Source organism: Petaurus breviceps, unplaced genomic scaffold (genome assembly GCF_028583685.1).
Source record: "Petaurus breviceps papuanus isolate PSGF00001 unplaced genomic scaffold, PetGlider_PUasm1.0 90804, whole genome shotgun sequence".
In the NCBI taxonomy this organism is placed as follows: domain Eukaryota; kingdom Metazoa; phylum Chordata; class Mammalia; order Diprotodontia; family Petauridae; genus Petaurus; species Petaurus breviceps.
Genome location: NW_027187348.1, coordinates 16,206,859 through 16,216,571, shown reverse-complemented (window position 1 = coordinate 16,216,571; position 9,713 = coordinate 16,206,859).

The following is a 9,713-nucleotide window of genomic DNA, read 5'->3' as shown; positions in this document are numbered from 1 at the left end:
TTGAGCCAAGCAGCATTTCCAGTACACCACACCAATAATATTCACTAGCAATGAAATCTTGGTCAAATCATTTAGCAACACTGGGCCTCCATTTCTTCACCAATAAAATGAGGGAATTGAACTAGATAATTTCTAAGGTTCCATCTAAATTGAAATATAAGGTCCTATAACCCAATCTACCTAACTTACAATGCTTGTGTCACATTCAGGATTCAGTTTTTAAAGAACAGATTGTAGTTGATATTTTTTTCACCAGAGGCATTTGATGGTACAGTGGATAGAGTGATGGGCCTGGAGTCAAGAAGATCTAATAATAAATTCCACCTCAAACATTTAAAAGTTTTGGGATCCTGGGATGCTCAGCCTCTGTTTGCTTATATTTTCTTCCTTTGAAAAATTGAGGTAATAATAATAATTATATATATATATATGTGTGTGTGTGTGTGTGTGTGTGTGTGTGTGTGTGTATCAGGGTTGTTGTGAGGATCAAATCAGATAATATTTGGAAAAGCACTTAGCACAGTGTCAAACTTTGTAGTTACTATATAAATTCTTACACTTCTATTTATACCATATACATTTCCCCTCTTGTCTCTTCCCCTACCATTTCCCAAAGACATTCCATATAGCAAAGAATAAATAAGAAGAAAAAGAAGAAAAAAAATGTTGAAAGACTGAACAACACATGGAAAAAGCTAAAATTATATAGATAATATATCATTTTTCAAAAAAGTGTACCACCCCCACCCCCAAACTTCAGCGACCCCACTCCACATTTAGGTAAAGAAGCAGATAGCAGATGCTTTCTCTCATCTAACTCTTTAGAGATGACTTTGTTTATCAAAATTTTCTGGCTTTGTTTTGATGTTGTTGTTCTTTCCATGTACATTTTTTGTAGTCATTTTATATATTGTTTTATTTGAACTTCTCACTTCACAATATATGAGTTCATGTAAGTCTTTCCACATTTCTCTACACCAAGAAAACATGGGTCCTCTACTAGCCAGAGTCAGACCCTCCACATATGGAATCACTGGTTACAGTGAATGGAGAAATTTTGCATGCTATGGATAAGTTCACTTACCATGGAATCATATTGTCCAAGGATATCCACACAGATAACAAGGTTGATGCACACATTACCAGAGGTACTTTAGCATTTGGGAGACTCCCCAAGAAAGTGTGGGAGAGAAGTATTAGTTTAAAATATCAAACTGAAAGTCTACAGGGGTTTTGTACTTCATTGTTGTATATTTGTGAACTTGGACAATGGACCAGCACCATCCCAGAAAATTGAACTGCTTCCATATGAATTGTATTAGCTTACCTCACAAGATAAGGTATGTGATGACAAGGTCCTTTCTGGAGCTGAACTGCCAAGCATCCAAACTCTACAGCAAAGATTGTGATTCCAAATCAGCTGACCACATAGCCTGAATGACAGAATCATATTTACCTAAAAAACTATTTTACAGAGTACTCACAAAAAGCAAACACTCAAAAGGAGGTCAGAAGAAATGGTGTGAGGATGTTTTCAATGTCTCTCTGAAGAACTTTAAGTATTGAATGTGAGACATGGGAGATATTGGCACAGGACTACCCATCACAGACCACCAGTATGGTGTGCCCATATCAAAGAAGATGTTATGCTCCTTGAGCAAAGCAGAATCACATTAGCACAAAGGAAATGTGAGATGCACAAATCTAGACATCTCCATTCCAAATGTTCCAATGGACTCTTTGTATCCATTTATGGTGGTGGTGTCTTATATTGATCTGCCACAGTCAAACAATGTGTCCTGACCACAGTGTTATGATGTCTTTGGTCCTCTTTGTGAGAAATGAGCCTTTCTCTTTTTTGTTTAATAACTAGTTATTGTATTGGGATGAAGGTTTTTTCCCTTTCCTACTTCCTCATCCATAAACCAAATCTTAAGCAGACATTTACCCAGGCCAAGATCTAATCAAACAGTAAAAGAAAGTTTGGGCTAATGGGTGCATTTCTGCTCATTGTGTTTGCTCAGACAGGTCTGGGAGTGTTGTTTCTCTCTTTTGTCAGATAGGTGGTATGGAAACTGATGTCTCTGTGACCAAGATTTGGGAGATACAAGTCACATACCCACAAGATGCGCATTGTAATATCACCTAGATTCTCATTGTAATAGTTATTTTCTCATTAATTGTTAACCAGAGTTACTTGCCACTTCTAGGAATACCCACTCACATGAGCCCTTCGTGAGGCATCTTTGGTCTAAGAGAGATGGGCAAATAACCATCATTTTATTAATAAATATGCTGGCTGAATAATAAAATGATTAAATTATCCATAAATTATTAACAAATATTCTGGCTGAATAATAAAATGATTAAATTATCCAGAAATTATGTCCCTCAGAACTTTTTAAATTGCCTTATCTTCAAGTATTAAGGATGAACTACATCATTATGACAGTCATTTATTATGGCACAAAAATATTCTATTACATTCATGTACAACAATTTGTTTAACCATTCCCCAAGCAGAGGCACCCACTTTATTTCCAGTTCTGTGTGACAATAAAAAAGTATTAGACAAATAGCTCTTTTCTTCCCACTTAGGAAGGCCAGTACCTGTACTTAGTTCTCTCCATAAGGGTGGCTTCAGGAGCTCCAGGACTGGGAAGGACTTCTATTTCCTTAAAAATTTTTGGACTGAGTGTTGAACCCCAGATTCTGCAGCTGCCTCTGCTTTCAATGGCAGAAATGAGATGACAGTTATTGATTTTCCATTTCTGACAATAGATGCCAGATTATGAATTATAGTCTCCCCTACAGAGTATCTCCTTCTGTAGGGAGATAGGGCAGAAGGTGCTTCCAAAGGTTATTCTCCTCTATGAAATTACTTCTCTACTTCTGGTGTAAGTAGTGTGAATTCCTTTTGCCATTTAGATGAAGCCAATCAAGCTAATTGCCATTGATTTCTGTGTTACCTTATTTGTTGATGGGGGTGTGAGTGTGGCTGCATAAAGGAATAATGTTTGGATATTGATATACAAAGACAAAAAAGGACCAGAATCTGAGACCTTATCCAAAAAAGTGGAAGACTTTTTTCTACCTGGGTACCCCAGCTGAAAATGAGAGAAAATCTTAGGGTTTTGATTATCAATTATGTTTTGTAAACTTCAAAAAAACTTTAATAGGATAATTGTTTTTGCTCCCTCTAATTTAGGATAAAATGAGTCACTGAACCACTTTGGCTGCCTGGGACAAGTCTTTGGTGTCAGGATATCCCTCTTCTCCACCTTCTTTAATTCATCAGCAGAGAAAGCTTTCTGGAGAGGCAATGTCAAGGACAGCAACTTGGGAATAGGAACTGCTTAATGGGAAGAGACAAAACAATGTGGCTCCACCTATCCAGCAGGACTCATCCTCCAATGGTGGGGGCCACAAGAAAGAGACAGTACCTCTTTCCAAAGCAGTCCTTCACCTTCCACCTCCAAACCTATGTCTATACAGTTCTATTAGCTCTAAGTATGGTCTGTCTGGGACTGTATCTCACAGAAACCCATAGATTCAACTCCAAATACTTCTTTCTGTCTTCAGGGGTCCATCTCAAAAGCCAGCTACACTCCTGTATGTACTGCCATTAGCACACAAAGTAACAATTGACCCGCCACCTCCTGTGAATAGCTCTTCCAGTAGATGTCAATGGTTGGCAGTGATTTAGCCATATTCTTTAGCTCCATGCCTCATTCTGACAAAAGACATTCATTTGCCCATTGGGGGGCAGGGTTGGGAGTGCAAGTTTGGGCCATGAAAAAGAACAAAGTAAATTGGCCCACATGGTGCTTTAACCAACTGAGCTTGCCAGCCACAAATAAAGTTATAATGTCAGAGAAAAAAAAGAATGGATATGAAATAAAGGAAAACTGACTGTATTTGAGCTTTGGTACAATACCTTTAAAATAGTCCTCAAATAATTAATATTCAAAGTGATTTTTTTTCTCATGAACAACAGTAAAGTATGAGTTCTCATCTACGAATTTTTTTAAATAAGCTTTTATTTTTATGTATTTTTTTCCACTGCTAGGATAATCCTGATTTTCCTTTAAAAAAAGGGAAAATCCTTTGTGACTGACATGAACAATAACAAAAAAGAAAAGTCAATTGCCCTGTGAACCTTCCTACCCAGACCTGCACATTGAATTCCTCTTAGTGTATGTCACTGAAAATATGTCAAATGAAGCTCTACTGATTGAATGATTCATAACCCACTTTTACAAATTAGATAGCAGTTTCTAGAACATGTGAAAGGTTATTGAGTCTAATTTGTGATGGTGTAAAGGTGAAGTTGTTGTTTTGTTTCCCCTTAAGCAAAAGAAGTTATTAGAAAAAGTCCAATTATTAGGATGGCTATAATTAGGGATACAAGTAATTTATAACTCCAGGATGATTCATAACACATTAACTTTGTTTAATTGTGATTCAGTGCATAGAGGTTTTGTATTGCACCTTTTACAATGCAAAACTGATGTATGTGGGGAGAGATGACTGGTTGTGGAAGAGTTCCTTTTCAAGGTCACTGTGCCAAGAACATGGGCAAATCATGCACACAGGGGGAAAGAAATAAATCAATTAGCACAGAACATAAATATTGGAAAGAATTGATTGAAATAAAATATTTTTTAAAGGATTTGGCATTCATAGGTAAACATCAAATTGAAAATCACATTTTCTAAATATTAACTTATTTTGTGAATCCTTTCTATAAAAAACTATTTTAAATAACTTATACAAGTTAGCAAATATTTGATCTATAATTTATACTATGGTTAAAGAATCATTTATATATACAAACATGTTGTGTTTAGGTAAATATGAAAGTAAAAGAAAATTATGCATTTGGGTGTTAAATATCTAATTCAATTTTCTTACTCTTTCTTGAAGGATTGTGGGTGAGAAAATTTTAATAAGATTCTTTCTCATACAATATAATAATTTTCAAATTGAATAATTGCTTGAATGCTCTGTGAAATAAAACTGAGCTGTGTGTTGAGAAAATCTTTTGAATAAAAGTTTCAAAATGTAATTCTATTTTTTAAAAAAGCAAGGTAATTATCCAAACATCTTATTGAAAAGTGTTATTCATGTAATTGTTCCTTTTAACAATATATACTTTTGTAGCTACTTAAAGAATGATAATAAACAGTCCATAAAAAGCATACCACATGTCGACTTGCATGCTGTATTATACCAGCAGGCAGGGGGTATAAATATTTCCATATACTAAAAATAAGCAATTTTTTTAAGCTCCAGAGACCTATCATTCACCTTTTATAGGGCAAGAAGGTTTACATTCAAAACCAAAAGAAGAATGATGCATTATCCACTTGCTAAATTCTCCTCCTGAGGGGCTCTAAAATCAAAATGATAATGGTTTTTCACCCTCAGATTCATTATTTTCCTACTTTTATCAATTGAATTGGTACTGAAGAAAAAGTTTAAGTGCACTGATGAATACCATCATCAGCATTACAAAGATATATTACAAGGATACCTGGAGGTGGGGTGAGGAACATTTACCCACCTATACTAAGATGGGAAAATTTACTCAATTATTCTATTTTTTTCACACTTGGACCTTGAGGAAATCTGATATGATTCCTTTCCAATTCATCAGAATCTAAGCTACCTTGTATATGGCAGCATATGTGGTTTATTAATGTGTGTGTGTGTGTGGGGGGGTGTTTTAATTCATCAAACTCTACAGAAGAAGTTCTTCAGGATCTCCAGCCAATTTTATCATTCCTTTTAACCTTAGCCCTCACTGTAGCAGCCTTCTTCCCTGTAATATTCAGTACCCTCTATCCTCATCTTTTATAAAAACCTACTTCCAGAGAAAAGAAACTAATACCTAGCATTTATACAGCACTTTAATAAGTGCTATGTGAATTATAAGTTATCTAGGTTATCCTGTGAAAAAGAAAAATTGTAATTAATTCATAGTGAATTGAAAATAAGCAGAGGAAATTACTCATCTCAGATAAAGTTTCATTTTAATGGGGACTGAAGTAAAAAATCAGTCTTTCATGGTGGAAATTCTAGTATTGCCCAATTGTGTGGAGGAAGGAGTATTTCTCTTCTTTCTCTGTGTTATTTTTTTTTATTTTTTACTTTTTTTATTTCTTTCTTTTTCCTTTCTTTGTCTAGTGCACCTTTCCAATCAACATTGACCCTACTATTGAATCATCTCTGATTCTAGCACTGACCTCGACTTCCAAGTTTATGTTCGTAGTTGTGACTCAGTTCCTATTGGGCTAATAGGTGTGAATCAGATATTGTTCTCAGTTATATAAGGGATGAAACAACTATCTCATTCTTAGAGTCTTTTTTTTGGTTTTTCTATTCATAGTTTCTGACAAATATTAGGACAAAAATTTAATATCCATTCACATGAAAACAAGAAACATTTCCAGCTGGCTGACCTAGGTAGGATATGAATAAATTGTAGGATCCTGAAGATACTTCGGATAAAATATTCATACTTTTAAAAGTGTTACATTTTATGATTGTTTTTCCCTGGTGGAGTTTGCATGCATCATCAGTAAGTTATAGGCAGTAAACAGTCAGATAGCAAATATAGAAAAAAAAATAGTAATAATATCCTTATTAGGTCACATTTTTAAAACAAGAAGAATCCTTAGAAGATAGTTAATCCAACTACCTAATTTTATAGTATGAAGAAATTGAGGCCAAAAGAGATGGAAGGAGGGGTTGTTGCTATATATCACACAGCTAGCAAATGTCTAAAATGGGATGTAAACCTAGGTCTCCTAACTCAAAGTATATCCACTATATCACTGTGTCTCTAATGATATTCCTCTAATCATTTAAAGAATTAGTGATTCAAGTTAGTTATTCAGCCTATTGGTAAACATTAATTAAGCACTTACTGTGTTCTAGACACAGTGGTAAATTCTCAGGATAAAAAAAGTAAAAAATAGTCCCTAATCTCATTGAGATTACATTGTAATGGGAGAGACAATACACAAACAACTACACACAATCTATAGAGAGAATAAATTTGAAATAATCCAGAGAATAAACAACTTTAAGAGGAATCAGTAAAGACTGTTGATAGAAGATAGGATCTATTGAAGGGGGAGGAGGGTTTGACATGGTTAGGTTTGTGCTTTAGGAAGATTGACATCTGAGGGGAGCATGTCTTTGAATTTGGAGAGACCTGCAGCAGGCATACCAGCCAGAAGGTTATTGCAATATTCTATGGATTAGGTAAGGAAGATTTTTCCCAAGGTGATGACAATATCAAAAGAAAGAAGGGGAATATGGAAGATTTTTTTTTAAAGGTAAAATCTACAAGTCTTGGCAACATAATCAATCAGGGTGAATGAGAAAGAGAAGAGTCATATTTGATCATTAAACACATCTTCAGTGACTACTATGTGCTAGACACTATGATAAGATCTGGGGATAGAAAAAGAAACCAAAGACAGTTCCTGCCCTGGGGAAACTTACAATCTAATGGGGGAGACAACATGAAAATGAGTATATGCTCTAAAAAACTAATATAGGATGAATAGGATATAATTAACAGAGGAAAGATATTAAAATTAAGAGTAGATGTTGAAGGCTTTCTGTAGGAGGTGGATTTTTAATTGAGACATAAAGGAAGTCAGGATTTTGGCTTTGGTGAATTGGAGGATGGTAGTGCTTTTGACAGTAATGTAAAAGTGGTGGGGGGGAGTGGTTGGGGGAAAATATAATGAGTCCAGATGTGAACATGTTAAGTTTAAGATATCTACAGGTAATCCAGTTCAATATATCTAAAAGACAGTTAGACATTTAAGAATACAGGTAAGCGGAGAGCTTTGCCTGGTTACCTAGATTTGAGAATCTATGGATACTGATGAAATCATTGTTAAATAGTAAAAAGGAGTGAAGATAAAAAGTCCAGGACAAAGCCCTTTGGGACAGCCTGAGAAAATCAAATATTGGTTTTATATTTTATTCCATTTTGTCATTTATTCTATTCTGTCACTTGCCTGCCCCTTGTTTCTTTATCTCTGAGTGAAGTTCAAAAGTTTGAGTCCAGAAATTCATTTTCCTTCCCTGAGTTAAATTTTAAGAGTTACATTTCCCTGAAAATTACTTTAATTGAAAAAACTCATCTATGTACCACTAGCTGCCCTTGTACAATTAGAAGAAATCTATTATCGTTTAAGGGTAAAGGTGGATGCCAGTGATCCTGGTCTCTTGTCTCTCCAAAACTGACTGTCCTTCAAGAAAGTTTGGTCTGTTATCACTGTGACACTAACTAGCCATACAGGTGGATACCACCAATGAGCTTTACATAGCAACAAGATGGAAGGAGGGGTTGTTGCTGGGTCTACATTCTAGATTTCCATCCATCTCCCACATATGATACTTCAGATTTTGTAACCAAACATATTGTTTTATGCCCCCTAAATTTTTTGGGGGTGGGAAAGCAAGGCAATTGGGGTTAAGTGACTTGCCCAAGGTCACACAGTTAGTTAAGTGTCAAGTGTCTTAGCTTGGATTTGAACTCAGGTCCTCCTGACTCCAGGGCCAGTGCTTTATTCACTTCACCACCTAGCTGCCCCCTGGCCCTGTTCTTTATTCTCTTGTATTTCCCCAAACTATGTGAAGGCTAGTAATCCCAAGTAAGGCAGCTAGAAGGTACAGTGAACAGAGTGCTCAGCCTAGAGTCAGAAAGACCTAAGTTCAAATCTGGCTTCAGACATTTCAGACACTAGTTGTGTGAACCTGGGAAATTCACTTAAATGTTTTTGCTTCAGTTTCCTCATCTATAAAATGAGCTGGAGAAGGAAATGGCAAACCACTTCTGTATCTTTGCCAAGAAAGCCCCAAATGGAATCGTGAAGAGTTGGACATAATTGAAAAATGTCTAAACAAAAAAGACCTACTTTTTGTTGTTGTTGCAATCTTTTTCATTTTGATAATTGCTAGTTTTACCAATAAATCAAACATACTTGGGACTTTGTGCTTCAGTTTACTCTCGTTTCAATCACAACATTCATATTTAGGAACATGAACTGGGCAAATAAATAGAAAGTGAACCAAAGGAGAATAATGGTATGAGGACTTTTAGAGAAGAGAATATCAAGAGAAAAAAAAAGAGACTTCCAGGTTCAAAGATTTCCAAAAGATCAAGAAACATGAAGATGGAGAAAGGCCATTCAGTTTTACCTTTGTATCCCTAAATTTCATCATTGAGGGAAATAACAATATTGTTTTGTATTTATTCTGTATATTAGTCCACCAACTCCATACCACAACCTCTCTTGAACTTAGATAATTTTTGTCAGTTTCTGTGGCAAAATAAAGAGAATAGTGTCTAGGGCCTGTGGTTTCAATGGTATGGAGAATTCCCTGGTGAGAAACTTCTTCTGCCAAAGTAGGATAGCACCTTCTCTGGAACCTGTGATTAAGTCTTAGTGACTTGTTTGGGGGACTGAGATAGTGAAGGGGCTTGTCCAAGCTCACACAGACAGTGTGCAGAGGTGAGGCTAGGTCTTCTTGGCTTTGAGACAGTTTGGCATAGTGGATAGAGGGGGGACCTCTAAGTTATCTCACTTTGAAATTCCCTATACCAATGGAATCACCATCCTTTTTCCTCTATCATCTATCTATCTATCTATCTATCTATCTATCTATCTATCTATCTATCTATC